The sequence below is a fragment of the Erithacus rubecula genome, assembly GCF_903797595.1.
Source record: "Erithacus rubecula genome assembly, chromosome: 9".
Taxonomy (NCBI): domain Eukaryota; kingdom Metazoa; phylum Chordata; class Aves; order Passeriformes; family Muscicapidae; genus Erithacus; species Erithacus rubecula.
The window spans coordinates 15,483,545-15,506,338 of NC_136660.1; the positions used below are offsets into that span (position 1 = coordinate 15,483,545).

At 39.2% G+C, this 22,794-nt stretch overlaps 1 protein-coding gene across 4 annotated transcripts in view; it reads left to right on the forward strand.

Moving 5' to 3' along the window:
• Positions 1–1,230: 1,230 nt before the first annotated feature.
• The window catches only part of LOC306805227 (sorbin and SH3 domain-containing protein 1-like), a 121,880-nt gene continuing 100,316 nt past the window's right edge, over positions 1,231–22,794 (forward strand). For 3 of the 4 annotated variants that reach the window (XM_079312758.1, XM_079312785.1, XM_079312753.1), the window contains exon 1: positions 1,231–1,291. The gene's annotated coding sequence lies outside the window, so the exon portion shown is untranslated. Of the gene's footprint in view, positions 1,292–14,496; positions 14,617–22,794 lie in introns of those variants that run through there. The other variant, XM_079312786.1, reaches the window with a different exon arrangement.

Genomic DNA, 22,794 nt, shown 5'->3' on the forward strand with positions numbered 1-22,794 from the left:
AATGAGTGGCATCTGGGATACTGTTTCTTCAAGCTGTAAATCAGTTTAAAAGCAGAATTTCATTTTGTTGTTGCTGCCTTTCTGGCTGTTTGGAATGTAGTTGCAACGTGTGTCTGATCTTCAGGGATATCCGTAGGAAGCATGTGTTGCTGATTGAACTGAATTGGACTTTCAAAGAATTTCTCCTTCATTGCAAACCAATGGGAAGAACAGTCCTTTGCCACTCTGAATTAACAATAGATTAGAATGGTTCATGTGAGAGTTACTTATCTAATGGCAACACTTACTATTGCTGCTATTCATAATAATGTTTGCTCCAGTATATTTAGGCTTTTGGCTGTTTTGTGGTGCATGGACGATCCATGATTTTTCTTGAGCAATTTGTGCTGGAATTGGTATATATGTCTCACTTACTGTTACTCTCAGCCTTTGACTCTATATTCTAGCAAAAACCACCCAGGGTTTTATTTTTTGAAGAAAGCACCCAACTAAATAGTAAAGGCCAAAGTTCTGAGGCAGATTTCTTTGTATATGAGAACTTTTGTATTAGTCCTGTCACTCAAGTAACTTTGAATTAAACACAACATAGTAAAAGTAGTAGTAGAACATTCATATATATCAGTCAAGCTGTCATTTTTGTGGCAAGCTAGGAGAATTTAGCTATTTGCAGATTTCTATGGTATTTTTAGAAAGTTTAAAATACTCTTGAAAAAATTCAAATATAATGAGTAGAAGTTACTCTGTGTAAGTTGCATGCAGAGTGTTTTCATGTTTATCTCTATTTTAACCTTTTATGGAATCTAGTACTTTTTTGACACCAAGTGAGTCTGTGTAAGATATTAGATCAAAACATATTCCAGTCTCCAAATGCTAACAGCAGCACATTCAGTTCTCTGGATTTCAGCAGCTAAAGTAGGTGTTGCAGAATTTTGGCACTACTTCTCTTTATGAAATGATAAACACAAGTCATGTTGCCTTGGGTTTCATATAGATATGGAGGATCTTGTCTTATAAAAGCTGATTCATAGACAAATGATGACTCTTAGCTTTAAAAGATAACAAGGCTAGTTGAACTGACGGGCTAGAAATAATGATCAAATTTCCTCTCTCTACCGCAGGGTGGTGGTTTCTTTTATTTTAAACCAAGAGAGCATTTTATTGTTTATTTTTTTCCTAATAGCTGCATTAGATTATTGTGTTCTGTAACACTTGCTGGTTTTTTTTCTTTTCCAGGAGGGTCCAGAACATACCTGTAGAGCTGCAGCTTCTCTTTCTCAGAGCTCTGCCAGAGGTATGTAAACATATGTTATGCACTGTCATTCTCCTCTGTGTTCATCTAAGTTACACTGTGGAAATTTCCAGAAAAATAACATTCAAATCTGTTGGCAGGAGATGACTACTTCCTTGATATTTGAATGCAGTGTTTCAAACACAATTCAAAGTCTTCTCCAGAGAGTTGCATTGAGTCAGAACTAAGCTTGAGAATTCAGGTTAATGCACACAACAGTGATCATCCTGCTTGTACACTGTTGCAAGTGGTGTTCAAGTTCAGGCTCCCTGATAATAGATGATAGGTGTTTCAGAGGCTGAAGAACAGAGCTATTTAATAGTGCAGGTGGACCCTGGTTTCAAAGTGTCTGTTAGTTAATGATTCCCCATGTAATACTCTAACTCCTGAGCAAAAAATGTGGCATAAGGGTGCCACTGTCTCCTTCCCTTGTCAAGTCTGGGAGTCTTCCTCACTCTCTGCAAGAATGTCTGGTTTTCTAGTTGGGCACTGAATCAAGACTGTACTGTTCCTCCTCAGCAGTTTGGTACCTGAAGGAGTTTTACCAGGAGACCTGCCTGACACAGAGAAAGTGGTTTCAGCAAATGTGTGAAGTTTCCTAAAAATAGGATAATATGGTAAATAAGAACCTGATGTTCAAAGGTTCAAAGCTGTCTTTGCTGTCTAGCTGGTTGTATAACTTGGAAGAATTTAAATAGCTTTTGTGGTGATAATTATTAACATATGACTGCAGAGTTAAGTGTAAAGAATAGTATTTTTCTATAAATGTCACTGCAAAAGCCCATAATACAGCATAATAATTTTTTTTAACAAAGTAAAGAACCATGTAGCCTAATGATTTTTATATATATATATAAATGCAAAATTCCCAAGTAAAATTCTAATTTCTAATGAACTGTGTATGTCAGCTTAATAGTGCCTGCCTAACAGAAACAGAAAACAATGTATGATGAGGAACACTGGGACTCTTTATTGGGTTTAGTCACATTTTTGGTTTTTTTTTTTCTTCCTTTTGAAGAGGGTGGGCAGTGGTTCCTTTGAACTATTGTACCACATAAGCTTTGACTGCAATTTTTACTCCTCTCTGTACCTTCTAAGTACAAACCAGCCTCTTGTAGCTGGAGCTGGTGGTGTTCTGGGGTCTCTGTGAGCCATAGGCAGGGAAGGTGCTGGTTCTCTCTTTCAGTGTACAGGAAATGTGAACATTTTCTAGCTCTGCATCTGCAATGCCGGATATTCCCTGACCCTGTGTGAACTCAGCAATACTTTTCTGCCTCCATAGACCCCTCTTTTCAGTGTGGAAGAAAGAACTGAGAATGAATCGGAATTAATTTCCACAAAGTTTTCCCAAGTAATTCTCAGCCACCCATGGGTTTTCCTGGAAGACTGGTATACAATAGGCCTTTGTCTCCAAATGAATTTATTTATTATTTTTGAATCTAAATGCCTAGCTTGACCCCAATTTTAAAGGGCTTCTTAGTCCCCAAGGCTTACCAGTTCATCCTTGAAACAAACCTTTAGGAGACATGACTTTTCTGTGAATACACCAGGCATCATAATTTGGTTCATACCAGAATGAATGCAAATTACTGAAATCATATTGGAGTCCAAATTGATTGCATTTTAAAGGAACCAGAAACAAAGTAAAACGTCTGTGAAAGCAGTTTTATGGTTTCTACAAAATGCATTGTTGTGCATTAGGTCTGTATTCCTTGACAAAACTAATTCCTGGGTGGAGGGCATGCTTTCAGCAACAGATTCAGAGTTCCTACAAGCTGTGAGCTCTGAATTGATTGTGTATGATTAATTACTCAGTTTCCTATTCTTTTGATTATTTATTTGGGTACTGTGTTTTTTAGAGGTGATATATAGATATAAAACAACAAACAGATCTCAGTCTTCTCCTCTTTGTTTCAAATTAGTTTGCATTAAGCACAAATGCATTGTAGCACATTCCCAGCTCATGATGCAACAGTTTCTATAAATTGAAAATTATGTTCCTCAAACAAGGAGACCTTCACCAAAAGATTTACGTTCTCCTGTGAAAATCTTCTCACATGTGAGCTCTGATATTTGATGACTGGAAAGTTCATGAAAATTATTACGTCTTTAGGAGAAATATTCCTGACACTAGTTACAGCAGGTAGAGACCTGGGGGCAGGTTTTGGTGCAAGTGCTGAACATTTGCAGCTAGGTGGAAATTGCTGTAAAGAGTTCAACTTTCAGTCATAGAGGGGCAGATTTTCTAAAGTGTTTCTCCTCTAATCTTTCTGAAAGTCTCTGTGCCTAACTCATTTGCAGCAAGCAGCCTTTCTCCTCCCTGCCCCTTCCTTTAGATCTGTAATAATCACCACTTGATGAATCATGCACACCTTTCCTCTCAAACAGATTGTAATTTACACCAAATCTGAACTCTGAAAATTGTGGTGGTTACAGGTAAATTGACTAGTACTGAAATCTTGTCATGCATAATGTTGAACATGACAGAAAAGAGAGTTATTAGCTCTTCTGTTCTACTGTCATGCTGATGTAGCTGTGGCCCTTCAATGTGTGTTTGTACTGCTTGGTCCAGTCTCCTTTTAGACTGAAGTGGTGGTGTATGTTTTATGCCACAGAAACTGTATGAAGTCCAACAGATTTCACTGCTACGGGAATTTTTCCTTAATAGAGTTGTCTTTTGCTTGAACTTGCTCCTACCAGACTTAGCTCTTTTTCTTTCCTGATGCACACTGCCAGTTGGGAAAACCTTCTCAATTCATCTCTTGGTCAAGTTCTCTTTCAGGGCTAGAACATCAAGAGTACTATTATTGAAACTGTATTAAAATTAACAGGAAACAGAACCTGATCCTAGGTTGGAAGTGGATGGATGGATTGACACCACTCAGCACTCCTCATTTCAGAGCCCCTACAAACATTCAGCAACAGTGATTCTTTATGTCCTTGGATTTCATGGCAACAGGGCACAAATGGTTAAGATTATGGGATAAGACTTGTCATCACCAGTCTCACTGTTAGGAAGAACCTGATACAGAAATAACAAACCCCAAAGCTTTCCTTTCACACAAATTGTGGAAATTTGTCATGTGGTTTGTTTGCCTCCTTGAGTTCTAGCATGCAACCCCATGATGTAGGCCTGACACTCCTGCTGTCCTTGTTGCATTTTCTCCATTAGCTTTGCTGTTCATTGGCCCTGAGGCAAGACATCATTCATTCTCTGCTTGCTTGAGCAGTTGCTGCTTGTGTGGTGTGCTTGTGCTGATGAATCACTCAGCTCTTGATTGGTGCCTGAAATAAAAACTATGCATCTGATCTGCCACTGGGGTTTCTGTTTCACAAATAATTCTACACAGGACATGATACAGTCAAGCCCACAGGAAAATCATGCCAATACCAGTGTGAAAAGAGGTCAAGACCATTCTATACTCTTCAGCCAACATTCAGGAGAAAGTGAAGATCTGGGAGATTTCTTCAAAATGTTGTGACCTTGGGAGTCTGGAGATAGATAAAATAGAGGACATAAGGTACAGTGGCTGTATCTGAATGCAACCTCAAACCCTTAGTGCTAAGCTTTCAAACTCTATCCTGTCTCAAACATGGAAAGAGTAGATAAGGCCATTTCCAGTACTATGATGGTTCATTAGACTACTTCAGCTGTTGGATCCTTTAGCTTTGAAAATGCAGTGTCACCAAAAAACTGCATTTTGTTTTATTCCAGAAGCTTCTGACAGTCAGCAAGGATTGTATCCAAACAGTCCACTGTGTATTAGCACACAGCTTGTTCCAGCAAATGCATTAGTACCTATTAAACATTTACACAGCAGCATAAAGTTAGACAAGGATCCACAAACATAAATAAGACCTGTTCTTTGCACTGTAGAGTCACCAGTCTCAATCCTGCCTAGATAATAACATAGAGAACAGCTGCTTATGGGAGGAAGGGTGAGAAATGTTTGAAGGAGAAGTGATTTCTGAGAAGGTGATGACTGAAGAAGGGGATTTGCAGGTCTAGGAACTAACAAATCAGAAGGTGTAAAAAGAGTGAAAATGGGAAATGAAGCAAGATAATGAGTTTAGGAAGTAGTAAAGAATGGAAAAGAAGTTGTTAAATATGAGATAAGCCTGAACATGAAATGGCCAGGAATGGATAGGAGAATTTTCTCTTGCCACTTTTTAACATTCAAGCAATGTGTTCAGTATGCAGATTTGATAGAAAGTGTCTTGCAGGCATTGAGGGTGGGACAGAATGGAATAAAGTCTTTATCTTTAAAAGTATGTATATAAAGTATAGTTTGTTTGGTCTGTCTTGATCAAAATTCAAGTGTTCTTTAATTACCTTTTGGTCTTTGGAGCTCTACACTTTTTTTTCCTTCTCTGTGCTCCACCTGGGAAGCTTCTTTTATTCTTTGGTGCTTCCAGACCTGAATTTCTTTTCCCTAGGTTAATATTGAATTCCTGAGACTTTTCCTTTTTATTTTTAACAGCAGTATCAAGGAATTGAAAACTGAAGAGTGGTATAGATGTTTCTATCTGTTGCTTGCAATGTGTTTTATATGGAAGCTGCAGGAAACAGCTCATGAGCTTCCAGCGAAATGGAGTCTCAGTAAATCCCTAAGTCTAGTGAACTGTGTAGGAAGAGAGAAATAGTGACGTTATAAGCAGGCACAGAATAGAGCTGTCTAGAGCACTAGATAGCTCAAAAAAAAACCCCCAAACCAAAACAAAACAAAAACCCCAAGAGACCACAAAAACTTGACAAGTAACTAAAATACCACAAAAACCCCTAATCATCTTTCTGCTCTTTAGAACCCAAACTGTGCAGGTGGAAGTGTACATGCAGCCATGAGATAGTCGCTGCTGAGAAAGAACTGCCATCACTTGCTACTTTCCTCCTTGCAGTCTGTTGGCAGTACTGGGAGCAACAGGACGCCCAAGCAATTTTGACACAGCCAGGTTCATAACTAAAATGCATACAATCTTGACCATCTTGCTGGGAGGCTTTTCACCTCTTAAAATAAATGAGTTCAAGTTCTAGTAGTTCATAAAATTTTTCCTGTCAGTGCTACAAAATTAGGCAGATTTCTGCCGATTTTGGTTGATGGTGGCTTAAAGCTTCATATGAGATCTGGGCATAGTGAAAGATTCTTAAGTATACAGACTTAAAAATATGTAGCATTAATGTAAACTTTTGCATGTTTATGAAATATCAGAAAATGAAGTGACACAGCTCAAGTCCTGGAGAGAGTCTCTGGGTAGTGCAGAAAATGAAATGCAGGACTTTGCCTAGGGCTTTTCAGTGCCTACACACCCATTTTTTTCCTGCAATAAATCTGCATGTGGCATTTGGGAAGCAAAATTTTTCTTCACCCAGTGCTACACTTAATATTCTCAGACTATTATGCTTCCTTTTGCTCTCCCTCACCCCCACAGTAATTTTTAATATACAGATATCAGAGGAGTGCTAAACATTTGGCTGAGTGCAACATAGCTTTTATTGGAGCCCTTGTGGTGTGTGGGAAATCACATGCTGGAGAGCTACTTTCACAGAGACAGCAAATTCAGGAGTGATGCTGTCAGAAAAGGGATGTCCTGCCACCAGCTTTTGTTCTCTGACAGGGTGGCCAGTGAAGGGAGGGGCTGGTGCCACTGTCTGCCCTGTCCCCTCTCGCCAGCTCAAGGCCATTTGTGAGAGACAAGCACCTGGGCTGCAGAAACAGCCCAGCCACCAGCTACTCCCTGCCCGTGACAGGGACCAGAGTCAGAGTTTTAAAGAAAGAAGCCCTTGTTGACAAGTATTTTGTGGACTGTCTGTGGTTTAGGCCAAATCTGCATGACTTGAGGTTCTAATTTCAGGTTTGTAGGTGCTTGGGATCTTCTGCTAATCTCTCTCTTGGCAGTTTTGGCACTGTGTGCTCGGATGCTCACCCACTGCTTATGGCAGGGCTGGCCCACCAGCTATGGATGTTTCCTTTGGTACGCTGATGACCATGTTTAGGACTTGGCCTAAAGTCAGTAGGCTCAGAGGAATATAAGATAACATAATATAACGTTGTGCAAGAGGGGATGAAAATGCTGCACCCATCCCTTCCCTGCAAAATCATCTCTACATGAGTGACTGGAAGTTGTAGTACCTTAAAATGGGTGTTACAGTACTGGTCCAGCTGGAGTTTATTGGTTTAGGTCTGATCTACAGTTAACATGAGCTTGTGAAACTGGCTTGAATTGGGCTGATATCAAAACCAATTTTTGAGAGATGAAGCAGAGTGATGGTAATTTGTATAAATGTCTACTGTCACTACAGGCACTGGTGCCAAGGAAGGACAGATGGAGAGTGGGAAATGCCACAGAGAAGGGGGATGGGACCTATGAGGTACCTATAAACTTAAGATTTGTACCTGTAAATAAACCTTCAGTGGCAGCTAATAAACAGAAGGATGACAAGAAGGAAAAGTGGCAAGTGATACAGATATTAATCGTGCTTAACAAAATATTTCCAAGAAATAAAATTTAATCCAGAAAGAAAGCCAAAAACATACCAAAGCCAAAGCTGATCATCTGAAGGTGAAATGGAAACTAAAAGCAGTGCCAAAATTAAGGCTTATTTTTGTCTGCTGCCCATGTATTATCACGGAGGAAAAAGCAGACTTGTTTTTTGCCTACCCCACAATCAAGCTAGACAAGTTGATTAAGGGATACTTTGGGACTGGGTCTGAAGGATCAAGGAGATAGATGGTTACTTGCCTTGGAAGAGATGGGGGTGGGGAATAAAAAGGAGAGTGAAACACGTGGAAAACATCTGTCCAAGGAGGCATTTTAGAGTTAGCTTAGGCAGGAGGGAAGGAGGAGCAGCTGTGCAGCGTTCAGGGACCACCAGGGCTGTAGTGATAAACAGGAGAGAAAAGGAGGCAGAGCTAGGATAGGGCTTCAGCCAAATCAAAGACATAGGCAGAGGGAGGACCCAGACTGCAGCTTTGTGATGACCAAGAGACCTCTCTGGTCTAGAATGAAAGTGTAAATTTGGAGTGTCTGTGGGTACTGCCCTGCCTTTGAGTTTGACTCATCCCAGGGAAGAAACAGGGTGCTTTCTTTGGATTTGTGCTGAAAGCAGGGTAGGTGGTAAACATACAGTATCTTTTATCAGAAGTAGTGTGTCCTTCGTGGAAGGGGTGATACCACCCTGTAATCAGGAGGCAAATTATCTGCCTGGAGAACGTTTAGCCAGCCAAAGAGGAAAGGTGCTAGGTTACGGCTTCCAGACCTTCTTCTCTTCCTTGGGAGTCAATTCAGGTCTTTGTTTATTGCTCTTTAGAAGGGCCAGGTGCATTGCTCTGGAAGTACAAGCTTACGTGTTCCCAAATAACTGGTTTCTTGAGCCCGACTTGTTCTCTTGGCTTTTACTTTGTTTCACTGAACTGTAAAAGATCTTTTGGGTTCTTCTGTGGATCTGTGGTTTCAGGACGGGTGTAAACTGATCCAAGTCCTGGCTGCCACTGAAAGAATATGGCCATATCCCAACTTCACCTTTACTTTGTGTTAGCTCTAGTGTTGATGTGACATGATCATGTGAACTGAGAATGAATCCAGCTGAAAACTTACCCAGCAAAGAAAAAATGGTGCCTCACAGACCTGGGGAAGCTACTGTGTGCCTTTGTCAAACAGGAGGAATATCCAGCTGCAGCTTTGCCAGAATTGCTGATTGTTTTTTTTGTATGTGACTCTGAGGCTTCTGGTGCTGATAAAAGCTTTTGCATTATGCAAATCAGTGATCTGATAATGTGTGGCATCTCCCAGGTCCTATTTTTCTGGAAAGTAAATTTTCCCCCCACATATATTGCTGAAATTACACTGTCCTTGTTTCTCTTGTTGTTTGACTTCATATGCTTTACATGATGCTCATGGGAGACTGATCCAAAGCTCATTGAAGGCAGTAACATGATACATGTTACTGATAGCAGACTTAGGATCAAAAATGAATCCATTCATTATGCCTTGCCATTGCACTGTTTATACTGCACAGCTCAGTTTCTGTATCCCATAGTGTATCATTAAAGACAAGTTAAAATAAAATTCATCCTATGCAGCCCATTGCCTCTATTACCCTTGAATTTATTGGTAGTTCTTCCTCTACTTAGAGGATCCCTAGAATCGATCTAATCCCTGTTTTCCTTTTTTTGGATGAAAGCATCTGAAAGTGCTTGTACAATAACTATACTCAATTCTAGTACAGCTCATTTCGTGGTTATACTACACCACCATTATCATAATGAGACAGAAGAAATTGCAATTGTGGGATTGCTTCCTTGCAAGTTGAAAAGAACACCCCACAGATGGGCAGTTATTATACCGGATTTTGGTTGGGACTAATGTCTTTTTCCAGCCTAGGTGGGCTGGAGAAAGAAAACCAGCTAAACTTTCCATGAACCACATTAAAAGAAAGTTTTGCTTCCCTGGTGAGAAAAGCCACTCCCAAAGCAGAGTGCTTTCAGGGTGGGTGGGGAAGGGAGTGGGAAGGGAGAGGCTTCACAATCCAGTGAACATATTGAGACTGTTGAGGTTCTGCTCAGCATCTTAGATGCTTGATCACATTGCCTCAGCCAATCACTTTTCCAAGTTAGGTCAGTCTCAGTTTGGTTCCATAAAGTGTGGTTTATTTGATGGAATCTGAGAAGTGTGAATCTTCTTTGCTCAGGGAAGGTATTAAATATCCCATGGAACTTCAGATTAAGCCTTGCAGTTTGTGGTGACCTCAGTCAAAATGAACCTTATCTTCCATGGTCATGCAAAATGCTGGGCACAGACAGCTTGCTGCTCTCTGTTGAGAAAGTGCTTATTTCTTTAAAAGGTAGCACTGCTGAGGAATGTTTTAGTTAGGCTGAAAATGGGAGTTGAGAGCTTGTCCAAAAGTATTGCTTAGAAGCTAGGATTGTGTCTGTTTTCTGAGGCCCATTGATTATCCTGCAGCTGCCAGTTGAAGGGCAGTAGTTCTTTACCACTTTTTAGGGATTTATGGTGAGAGACCAGTCAGGATAGATGTTGTTCACCTACAGTTTTCAGTGATCTTTTTCTCAGTGGAAACACTAAGCTGTTTTTCAAGGCAGACTGTAGAAATGGCTTGGAAAGGTCAAATGTGGCAGAATTTTGGAAAGATCCCACAAACACCTTCATTATGTCATAGAGACATTGGTGTAAAGCCAAAGTTAATAATCTGATGTATCTTAATAATTGCAGGTATTAATAAAACTCCTGTTAATTTTCCAGAGATAATAGCATCATTAGTAATACAGTGCATGCCATTCCAGAACCAAAAGTCTAAGGTTGTTGTTTTAGTGCAATTGGCCATCTAATCCATTTATAGTGCAACCCCCCTCTCAGTATTCAATTTGAATAATTGTGAGTGTTTCCAGAAGGAAACAATCGGTGATGTAAACTGTGCAGCAAAATCTGGCAAAAGAAGATCTTCTGTTTTAATGTCAGGAATAACTACATTGTGTTTCCAGAATGAGACAGAAAGTTTTTACTTTCAGCTTTAAAATTCCTTTCTCTCTTTGAAAACTTTTTCTCCTTTCTTCTGTTTCCTCTTCCTTGATCTAAATAGCTTTTTTTCTCCTTTCCTTTTCATCTCTTTGCTCCACTCAATGGAAAAGAGAGTAAAGAGAAAACAGAATTGGGAGAAATTCACTGGTATTCCAAACTTGATCATTACTTTAAAAAATATGTATTTTTTAATGAGACAAGACGAAAACACTGAGGAGCTGCACAGAAAATCTTATTGGATTGCAGTTGCTGCAAAAATTTATTATGCTGTTTTAGCTCATAACACAGGTGTAACTCTCATCAGCTAGGCTTGCTGGAGGTCATCCATTTGCACCTTCAAACATGAAAGCAACTCTCCTGATCTGTAAAAACACTTGTGTTTGAAGGTTTTGTGCTAAGGTACTTGTTCAGAGGAAAACACCATTTATTGAATGACCATTTTCCTCTGTAACACTGTAGGGACTTCCTATCCAGCCATTGAATTGTCAGAAGTCTGCTTATTTTAGGGGATTTTAATTAAGTTGCTTTATAGGGAGGATTGCCTGTGCATACAGAAGCATCCCAGAATATGAACCACTAGTATTGATCTCTCATTCATCTGCTGAACATACAATCATATATTGCCTCTTGGCTGTTGTTTTGATAACCAGCATTCCACTGAGTTGTCCCTACTGCACTTAACTCCATCAGTCATTTCCTTAATGTCTTCTTATATAAGAGTGTAGATGCAGCTGAAGGAAGATAATAAGATTTGCTGTAAGCCCCTTTGGATTCCTGTTGATTTACCATTTTTAATTAAAAGAGGGTGAGAAGGGGTGAGGAAGAGAGATCTCATCAGTTTTAGTCAAGTTGTGAAATAGGAAATGTAAGACTGCATCTGGGAAATGATAATTGTCCCAAAGTTACTTCTAATTCTGTTGGTTCTCTAGCAGTAGGTACATAAGGGAGTGAAAAGGAGGAAGGATGGACCTGTCAGGAATAGGAGACTCAGACTCAAAGCTTCCTGGCACAAATGAATCAAAGCTCAGGACCTGAAGATTATTGATAAAGGTCTGTGCAAGGAGGAAAGAGAACATCTGTTCTTGTTCTATCATACTCTACCCTGCCAGGGAGGGGATGGCACTTACCCTTCAGGTAAGTGAGAGGGGATAGGTGTAAGAAGCAAACCCTTCCTTATATTTGTGTCTCCACCATTTTTCAGCCTGTTAGCACTGGAACACTCAGACTTTTTCCAAAAGGATATTTCAGCATAGTGTGAAGCCTTACACAGGAAATGTGTGTTTTACCAGGTAGACCAAAAAGTCTGTGATCTGTCTCTGGTGACCACACATCTTGTACAAGCATAAAGGTCTTGACCAGCCCAGGTTTAAAAAACAGCTTTCTCTTTGAGAAACTCTTCTGCAGCTCAAAGGATGTATCTGTCAGTGATCACAACTTTTTTTAACATTAAGACAAATCCTGACTAAGAGAACAGGATCTGACAATAACCTGGATTACTTAGACAAGAAGTAACTGAAAATGGGCAGTGTCTGTATTTTACAATGTGGACAGAAAGCAGTAAATATTTATCTGTCCTTTCCTTCCCTTTGAAATAAACACTTAAGACTCTGCTGTCATTCAGATAATCTGTTTCTATACTAACCCCTCTCTTTAAGGGAGACATCTATTTCCTATTACAACCATATAGAGGCCTTGAACTAAAATATTTTGCATGCCTTTGCAGACCTCCAGGAAACATTAAACACACTGAGACAGACAAAAAGCTATGAAGCCCCTGTTTAAAATTAGGAGCAGAGAAGGGAAACAGGGTTTTTTGTCTGCTTTTCTCAGACTTGATATGAAAAGAATCTCAAGTCAATTTACTTATTTTGCATTAAAGTGTCTTGTTTCTCAGTATCAATTCAGACAAGCTGTTGTAGCTGCAAAGCCAGTGAACATTTACCCTTTTACCACACAATGGCCACTCTGAGAGTATTTTTTAAATACGGAGTGTTTTTTTAAAAGGCAAACAATGAAATAACAACCTTGATTGCACAACTGAATTGCTATTTGCTGCTCTTAGAACAGCCAGCTTGCCTTACACCAAAAAATTGTATTTGGTAATATAGCAAAAGCACATATGTATTTAAAATAGGTTTTCTGCAGTAAGATTTCACTATCAGCATGCATTGCTTTTTGTAACTGTAGGCAAAGAAAGAGCAGAAAATAGGAATAAAAACTGCTGAAATCATTGTGGAAAAGCTCCTGTTGGTAAATAACTTTGCCCATGAAAGTAGATTTTGGAGTAGGTGTACTGGAGTTAACATGGAATAGTCACAAGTTCAGAGGTTTGAAAGGGTGCTGCCCTTTAGAAGTACAAAGTCACTTCAGGATGACTTTTAAGGGTAGTATCTAACTTCTGAATTGTGGTTATCAGTCAAAATTTTCAACAAGTTGTGCTACCCTGGGCCTTGATGTACATAGTTAATTCCCCATCTGTATAATGGACCTAATAATACAGACAATTTCTCATTAAGGAGCATTGTGAAAACTAGATACATGGGAGTATGAGAATGGGCACAGTTGTGCCTCAAAGATCCTTTTAATGTAGACTGCTCCTCTGTCAGTGGTCAGTGTCACTGGTTTAGGGGAAGGATTAATATAGAGGGCAAATTCAAATTGTTACCACCCCTGAGATATCCACACCTTAACCACTGTAACTTGTGGTTGATAGCTTCCCAGGCCAAAAGTTCTAGGATTAGAACTGTTCTTTCATTTTTTTGAATTTAATTTTTTGAGTTTGCTCACAGAATGGACTTCTGCAAGATAGTGGGCAACAAGCTCTGCAATCCTTCTATGAATTATGTGAAAAATTACTTATGTTTGTTTAAAAGTTTCTGCTTAAATACTGAGTTCAGTGCCCCTTAGTTCTTGTTACCAGGAGGAATGGGGTGCCTTTCCCAGATTAGCATTTTTGGTGCATTTCTTGATTTAATAGAACACTCTCTCATCTCCCCTCTGCCGACTCTTTCTCAGACTGAAGAATCCTTGTTTCCCCAAGGTCTCCCGCTGAAATGCTTGAGGAGTTTTCATTGTTCTGACCTCCTTCCTCTGTTGTTTATCTAGTTTTAACTTTGAGATGCTAGTATAAGAGACATGCTATCAATTCTAAATGTTGTTATCAATGAATTTGTATTTGTTGTTTGCTTGGGTCTTCTTGGTGGGAAGTCATTTGAGACTTTACACTGTGTGAAGACAAGTGTTGTAAAGCACATGTGTACTTGTACTAGAGCTTGCATGGTGAAGAGGGAGATCTTTTATGGATCTGTTTTCCCCTAGTGAGATGGAATGATTTTGAAAATGGAGAGCTGATTATCCACTGTTATTTTTATTACTAAGTGGAGCTAGAGTCACTTTCTTAAAGAGCAATGCCAGAGGAAGAGTGAAGTTCAAAAGAAAAAACATTTTTCTTATTCAGACTCCAGAATGAAATAAGTTTACACCTAAGAAAGTTAACAAAAAACTACTTGGACATCCTCTTCCTTTCTACAGCAGCTGTTTCCACTCTGTATTTTAATGAGTGGGCTGAACTAAAGTCTTTGGGGAAGGGCTTTCCTCTCCCTCCCCCCTCTTTGGTATCCCTATGTAAAAGGCTGCACTACAGTATCACACTGTGTGCTTCTGTTGAATGAGTAAATGCCTCTGGCTGGATGGTCCAAAGGAAAGGCTACATCATGTTCTCAGCTAATCAAACTGCTTAATGCAATATTTTAAAAATTTTCCTGGATAATCCACTGATGTGATTTTGGCTGCAAGAAGTAAGTATTTAAAACTTCAGATAGTTTAAGACCTTTCCAATCTCTTGTAAATTTTCTGCTATAAATAACTTGTGGAGTATCTGCCGCTTTCGGAGGTAGATTCTGTTTCAGTTACTTCATTTTATATTTCCTGTTAACTGTTTGTGTATGTTCTGAATTATTTTTAATTTCCTTGAAGTTGCATACTGAGATTCTTGGAGGAAAGTAGCTCAAATAGTGCTGTCTATGAGGTATAGTGGAAAGTATTGATTCCCTTTTACTGTTTAACGAAATGAGACTGACTTATTAGTACAGATGTTGTTTCCACACTACTTTTTGAGTCCCCTACTTCTTGATTCATCTCTGCCTGCTGAGTGACTTTATTTTTTTCATTCTGGTTATGTAGTTTTATTCAGAGTCCAATCACTCCCTCTTATGTGTGCTGAGAACATCTGCTTTGCAAGCTTCTGTGTGCTTTCATAGTAATATAATAGTTTTTCTGTCTTTTATATGAATTCTTGTATGAAGCTGAACTGAGAAAATGGTGAAAGCAGCGGCACTTTTTTTTCCCTTCTGCACTAGATTATGTTCACTAAACTCAGCAAATAGCAGAATTCCCCCTGGAATACTGGGAAATAGCCCAAACTCACTACAGTTGTGTTTAGCTGGACTATTCTTGTAGTAGGCTTTTCCTTTTTTCTTCTCTTTCTCTTTTATGGTCTGATGAAATTCTTTTTGTTGTCACTGCATTCCTGATCAATTCCATTCTCGGATAGGCATCTCCTGCCTGTTAAATTTCCCTAAATGAATATTCTGAAATAAAAGTAATGGGTGCCATGCATAAACTGCAAATTCAAGTTGAGATTTTTTTTTTAACTAAAACTGAAAGTAAGATGGGATTATTTTCAAGCCTGCTTAATGATTTAATTAATTTGTGGCTTAAATGATTGTCTTAATTTACCAGAAAGTCAAGGCTGACCTTAAGCCTTTGAAACTTAATTTTGGGGTTTGATTCTAGATTTCTCAGTAGCAGCTGGAACAACTTATGGCCAGACCCAAACCTGATGATTTGACTCAATAATTAGTAGCACATTTCAAACATTTTGAATGAGACCAAGAGTTAGGTCTTTCTTAGTTATTCTGCCACAAATATGGGTGAATTTCTTTCATTTCAAAAGTTTGAGTGTCTGTGAGCATGCAGATGCTTGGACTTTAAGACAGGCATTGTGGTTGATATCAGGGCAGGTTCTTCACCCTGGTTTTCCAGTTTTATTCTATTCCAGTAGTCATCTGCATCTGTCCTTGCAATATTTACCTCACCTGAGACTGGCCTGGCAGCATGGCCACAAGTAGCCTGTGTTGTGGAGAAAGCCCAGCAACTGCTTTTGGATACTGGAGTTCTTCCATGCTGTGGTTTAAGAAATTAAAACTGCAGCTAATCTGGATTTCATTCTGGCATAGCTCTAGGAACAGCCCCTCTGTTCTAGTTGGGAAAACCAAGATTAAATTAAGCAGAGAGAGGTTCTAGTAAATCCAGGATCATTTAAAAACCACCGTGATTTAGGTAGATTTGGGTGATAACTGAAGGTAGTAACCCTGTCTCTTTCTCATAATTGACTTCAACTTTAATGTTTCCTTTAGGTGTTCATCATCGTGCTTAGTAATTTATGGTAATTTTGGAAGGCTGGAGCTACATTATATACTGTAGCACATAAAGGGCTGCCTGCTGCTGCTCCTGGCTGGAGTCCCACTCTGCAGTATCCAAGTGCTTTCCCAGTTCTCCCATCAGTGACTTGAGATAGCTGCTAATGGTCTGAGCTCAGGAGGCTGAACAGCCTGAACATCATGACTCAGTTTTCTGTTAAGTGTTTCCAGAATATTTTCTTGACATTTAAATGACAAAGTTTGTTATTCTGCTACTTCCTAAGGCATACAGTACAACAGAGGCAGTCATTTAGAGGAAGAGCCAGAACCCAGAGTGTACCTAATAGCTTTAAAAGCACCTCATAGAGTGCTTACTGCCTGCTCTGCAGGAGAGATTTCCATTGAGACTCCTTTGAGGTGACTGAATGGTCTCCCCTTATGTAAAATATCCTCTCTATATGGCCATCATATGATGATTTACCATCTTGCACACCTATAGTCTGTGGCCAACAAGTGAGAGAAATAACTACATGGAGGCATAACTGGGCACAGCAGCCTTGTCCAGCCTCCCCTGTGGCAGCTGAAAATGAGCTTTGGCTCACTAAAAGGAACAAATTTAATATCTAACTCTGTATGATCTCTAGCATTTTATTCCTCTGTCTTCATTAAATTTCCATTCCTATGAATAATAGGTAGTAATGATGCTTTATTTATCTATATAGTCTGATAAAGTGTCAGACTTACACCTAGTACATTAAGGATAGGATTTGATTGGACCATTAGGTAATGCTGTGATAAAAAATACTGTAATATTAAAACCTTTCAGGTAGCTGCTTTGTCTATACTTATCTATATAAAAGGCATGTGCTGAGTTAAAGAATTGCTGAAAGTTGCATTAGAGAAGTCATATCTGTCACACAGAGCATGTCTCTTTCTTCTCTTCAATCAATACCCAGAAATGAGAGATTTGTCTCTTATTTTTTATTGTGATTTGTGGTAATATCTGAAGGGAGGGAAGCATGGATATATGTATTGATGTGCCTTACTATGCACATTGCAATAGTGTATAGCAAATGATCATGTGCTAATGTAACTTTTAAAATTATGTTTAGATTTCATTAAAATCTGTTGGCTCTGTATGTGGCAGGTTCCCCAGGATCAAGAGCACATAACTCAGGGCTGTCCTGCTGTATAAGAAATCCCATCCAGTCTCTGACTTGATTAGTTTTTGAATTCCCACAGTTGTATATTCTGAGCAGTCAAGACTTCTAGGACTCACTTAATTTTCAAAGAGAATAAACTCTGAAGTCTGGAGGTTTTTTTTTTTGTCTACATCTCTTAATTTTGCCAGGTTATGAGAAGCTTTTGGTATTCAAATCTTTGCTAACTGTTTTGCAGCTTGCTTTCAGACACCACTTCAGAGTTTTCACCCTCTCTCAGTGCACTAATATGTTCTATGTGACTAAATAATTCTCAACTCTGCTGGTTCTGATGTTGAGGTAAAAAAGTTGAAGAAAAATGGGTAAACAGCAAGTTTGTGTCCTCATTAATGAGAAATGGACAGGGAGCAAAATAGTAAAAGATTTATAGACAGTATTACTTCAGTGCAATTTTCTTCTTCATGTAGAAGTGGTACTTTAAAGTATCATAAAAATCTTCATGAAATTAATGAATTTGTTGAAGAATAGAATACATAGAAAGGCTGTCATTCATGAAGTAATAAAAAGGTATAGGTGCATTTTTCTTTCAATATACACAGTATTGTTATCCTTCCCAAATTATTCATGCCACAAAGGATGGCTGGGGTAGGAGAGAAGGAGGGGTTCTTAGAAGTAAAGGAATCATTAATGATGCTGTCAGAAGCCAAATGGCAGTGGGAATCACTTAGGACCTATATTTTTCTGTGTTACACTTGCTAAATTATTTTGTGATTGGACAGACAAAGGCTGATGGGAGCTGTGACTTGGATTTACATCAATAGAACTGAGACCTGGAGTAATAGCTTTTGAAATCAATTATTCTGGGTTGATGCAGCACTAAATCTCTGCTCTTGAATCATGATTCTGTGGTGGAATTGATATAAATGTTGTCTGGAATATTCCAGGAGAGTATGAAAAATAAATGTCAAAATCTGGTTGATTTCAGGTGGAGAGACAGAGTACTTAACACGGTGATAGAAGTGCAAAGCTTTTATAGGGTATTGATCAAGTTTTCAAGTGTTTGAAAAGGAGGCTGGCAGTTTTAGTTCTGTTTTTTAATGAGAAAATGAGGTGCTGCTTTCTAGTGCAGTGATTGCAGAAGGCTGGGAATAAAGTTTAGATTTCCTGAATTCCAGTTCCTTGATGAGCTTTGTGAGAATCTAAGTCCCCCTGAATTTTCTTCACACTGAATTGTGATTACTTAGCAACTCTCTGAATCAGAATATCCCAAAAGGTTTGTAAGGGAGCATCATCAGAAAATCTGTTTTTTTCTAAAGGCAGATCTGGTAGTCTTCTAAAATATGGAGGAAAGGAGGAAGCATATCCATTAATTCTTTTTGCACCGTACAGTATTACCAGGGACAGGACATTGTCCACGGTAAATTCCACATTCCAATTCATATCATTTGTAAGTTTCTATACAATGTTTCCTGTATCCTGGATATTTTCTTGGTGTTGTGTTTGGGGTTCTTTTCTTTCCTAAATGTCTTTTTTTTTTATAGGGAAGGGGAAGATAGTTGTAATATTCTCCCCATAAATCATGTGCTGTGAGAGGAGATGTGTTAGAGGTTTTCTTGTGATCAGCAACTTTTAAAAATGACAGAACATCACTGTTTCATGCGCACCAATGGGTTGTAAATAAGAAATTGTCCAAGAATAATAATAGTTTTTGGCATGTACAAGAAACTTGGCAGAAGGCTTGTCTGTGGATTACACACAGCACTACTACTTTAAATGTTGGGGTGTAGGGTTTTTTGTGTTTGTCTAGCTGTTTGTTTGTTTTGTTTTAAATAAGATCAAAAGATTCCCTGCAGGTTTTGATGTGCTAATCTGTATTCGAACAGTTCTGGGGGCACATTGTGTGTAGTTAAGTTTACAGACTTGTCCAAAACCTCAGATCATGACCTCCTACACAGAAATGGCAGCACATCTATCACGTTTTCAGTAGCAGGGGAAGCAGACTGTCTCAGAGCCATTTAAGATGCTTTTAATTCATATTTGCCAAGTTTTTCTATTCTCTGTAGGTTTAATGGCTCAGACCTCTGGAAACTCTTCCATACATGGTTAAAGTGTAACCACTCACAGGGGGCGGGGGGAGGATGGGGGAACAACCTACTGAGCTGATAGAATTTTAAACAAACTTGGGTGGTTTTCTTGAGACAGCATTTCAGCCCCAAGTCATACATATATATTCACATGCAGGGCATTTCTCAGTCTTAATCGTGCAGGAAGCAAGAGGAATTAAGTATCCATATAGAGTGCATGCAGTGGGCTGGTATCCAGCAAGGGTAGATAGCATCAATGCTCCCTCCATTCAAGCCCATCTTCTTAGCCAGGATCCTTTCTGGAATCCTATTTCTACAAGATTCCTTTAGCCTTTTTGCCTTTGTCCATCTTTTACACACCTTATTTAAATAACTTGGTTGAGTTCTGAGAACTTATCATCTTCTAATGCTGGGAACCCTTTGCATATCTGTCTTGTTCTCCCCTTAAAGCAACTTGTCTTGGACAGCACTTACTTTTGAGCAGTTTGGTAGTAGGTCATCAGCATTGGATCAAATGTTGTATACCATTTCTATTTTTAAAATGTCCTTTAATTTAAACATTTCTGTGTAACTGAGCCCTCTTCCAACCTAGAAACATATTGAGGGACTGATTTGGACCACTGCTCACTAATGCCAGATGAACTCAGTTGATCTACTGTCACAAGCCTGTTGTGTCATATTCGTCAAATAACATGCTTGTTTTGAGTAGAATTTTTGAAAGCACACAGCAGTTATGCAAATCTATTCCTTATTCAAGCTGATGGAGGCCTAATTCTTATTTCCACTAAGGCTCTATTACACTGCCTGGCAGGGTCAAGGTACTTAAAACTAGGCTTTTTGCCCTACCACAGGAATATAAAGGGATTCCATGGAAATGCAAATCTGTGACTGGCAATTTTTCCATTGACTTCAGTGGAAGCAAGATTAAACAAACAGAACCGCCTTTTAATATTTTCAGCCTCAGCTTTTGCATTTTCCTAATATAAAAATAAGCCTAGTATCATGTACCTACAAATGCAGCAAAGCTAATTTAATGTTTGTCCAGCTCTTTGAAGATGTCCAGGACTGCATACATGTCCACTTGCATCATAAACTTGTACTGACTTTCTCATCAGTGAAAACTTTGTATTGTATTTTATCTTGATGAGAAATATCCCTAAATCCAAGTAATCCAGTTTAGTAAGACGATGTGGTGTTCATGAGTATAAGAGTGATGAGGACTTCTGCTGTGCAGGATTCTGCCATTGCAGGAGGGTGTTGGGTCCCTGTTACCCATCCTGCAGGTCATGAGACTCAGTGTGAGCCGATTTGTTTCTGTCCCAGTGCTACAAGAATCTATCAGTTGCTAATGGCATTTTGTAACAGATCCTTGCAAAAGTTCAAAAGGATGTGAAGATCACAGTCTTCTAAATGTCATATGTATTTTGCAGACTGATAATGAAGCATTTTGTTACCACGATGAACTGCCTTTTCTTCTCCTGTTGACATTCTAGAGCTCAAATTAATACCACTCTGTAACTTAGGATCACATAATTCAATTTATACTACAACTATTAACAGGAATAAAAATAAAAATGTATTTTAAGCATTTTGCTACATGAGCTGAAATAGTTGTTACATAAGTTCAGAGACTACAATAGTAAGTGTCCAATTGAATTGGAACATACAAATATGTATTAACAGATGCCTAAAAACCCTTGCCTGAAAGAGAAATCTCTGCCTACATGAGTGACTGTCTTGCAGTCAGTGGACTTGCTTGGGAAAGGCTGTTTGTATACAAAATTGCAAAACCAAATCATAAATAAAGAATGCAGCATAGTTATTCTGTGCAAATGTGGGGTTGCCTTGTGACACAGGGCTTTAGCCATCTCTTTAAATAGATGAGTATGGTGCAAAAAAAGGTCATGGTCTAAACTGTTACATCAGGAAGCAGCTCATTCCATTTCCATTCTGTAATGTTGTCTCTGGATTTACATGATCAATAATGTACATAAAATTTTCATGGACATAATCTGTATTTCTTTTGGTGTTCTATTTTTTTATCTGTCGACATCAGAATCTGTCAACAGGATTCACCAGAACAGCCTGTTAAATACAGCTGATATTGACTGTTCCTGGAATGCAACCTGATTTCCCAGTTAGTGAAGGCCTTGAGTTTGTTGGCACAAGAGCAGTAAAGCAGCTTGGAAATGAGTAAATCTGCCCTTTCTGGTAACTTTGTAGCCAGCTGAGAGTACTCCTTACCATCTCTGGTGTCCAGTGCAGCATATGTTAAGCAGTTTAAGTTTAAATGCATTACACTTTATTGGCTACACTATTACAATTTGTACAACTGTCCAGATCTCCCAGTACTCCAAATATGTAGCCAGAAACCACCAGTTAGTGACCATCCTTAGGACTGAGCCTGAAGCCAGGGTGTGGATTTTTTCCTCTGAGGAACATAGACTCTAACACAGCTTTTATGAATGGGCCCTGACCTCATCTCTGTCAGAGCAGAGAGGGGTGCCAGGATTTTAGTTAATTTGAATGCACAGCCCCCATGGGAACACTGGGAAGGTGGAAGGGGGTCTCCCTGTTATAAAACTGCTGTTTTACCATACCAGACCTTCCACTTTGACCAAGGAACTGTACTGTTTGCCATTTGGTTGATTATCTTAATGCCACAGGATTCTGAATATTCCAGTATAGCCTGATCTATATTTCAAGTACAACCATATTTCCAGTCTGGAATTGACTGCTTTAGTCTGTAGTGTTTCCTCCAAATATGGTTGGCTTCAAACGATGCCAGTGCCAACACAAACCACAACTTCAAAACCCACATTTTTGAGTCGATTACAAACCAATGCTAGCCAGCTCTGTACTTTTCTGACAGGAGAAGAAATCTGTGTGGCCATTCAGTGCCAGTTGTTCCCTTTCTTTCTGGAAAGGATTAAGTGTCTCCATGTAGCAGGGAGTGAGAACAGCCCTGCAGATGTGGATTGCTGCCTGTGTGGTGTGATCCACATCTAGCTAGATATCATTCGTGATCTTGGCGACAGCCACCTGAGGCTGTGACAGAGATTTTATTGCTGTGATTCCTGGGGGAAACTCACACCTCTGTTAAAAAAACCTAGGTCTCCAGGCTCTTTCCATAATGAGTAGAGAAAGAAAAGCACTGCTATGGGGTGATTTGTTCCAGCTTATGTTTTCGTTGCAGGACAGTATTAGCTGTCCCTTCAAAGCCCTTGTCGCTCATCATTTACTAGAGAGGCAACTGTCTACATGCCTGACATTTTACTCATTCCAGTTAGGTGAAGTGGATCCTATCACTA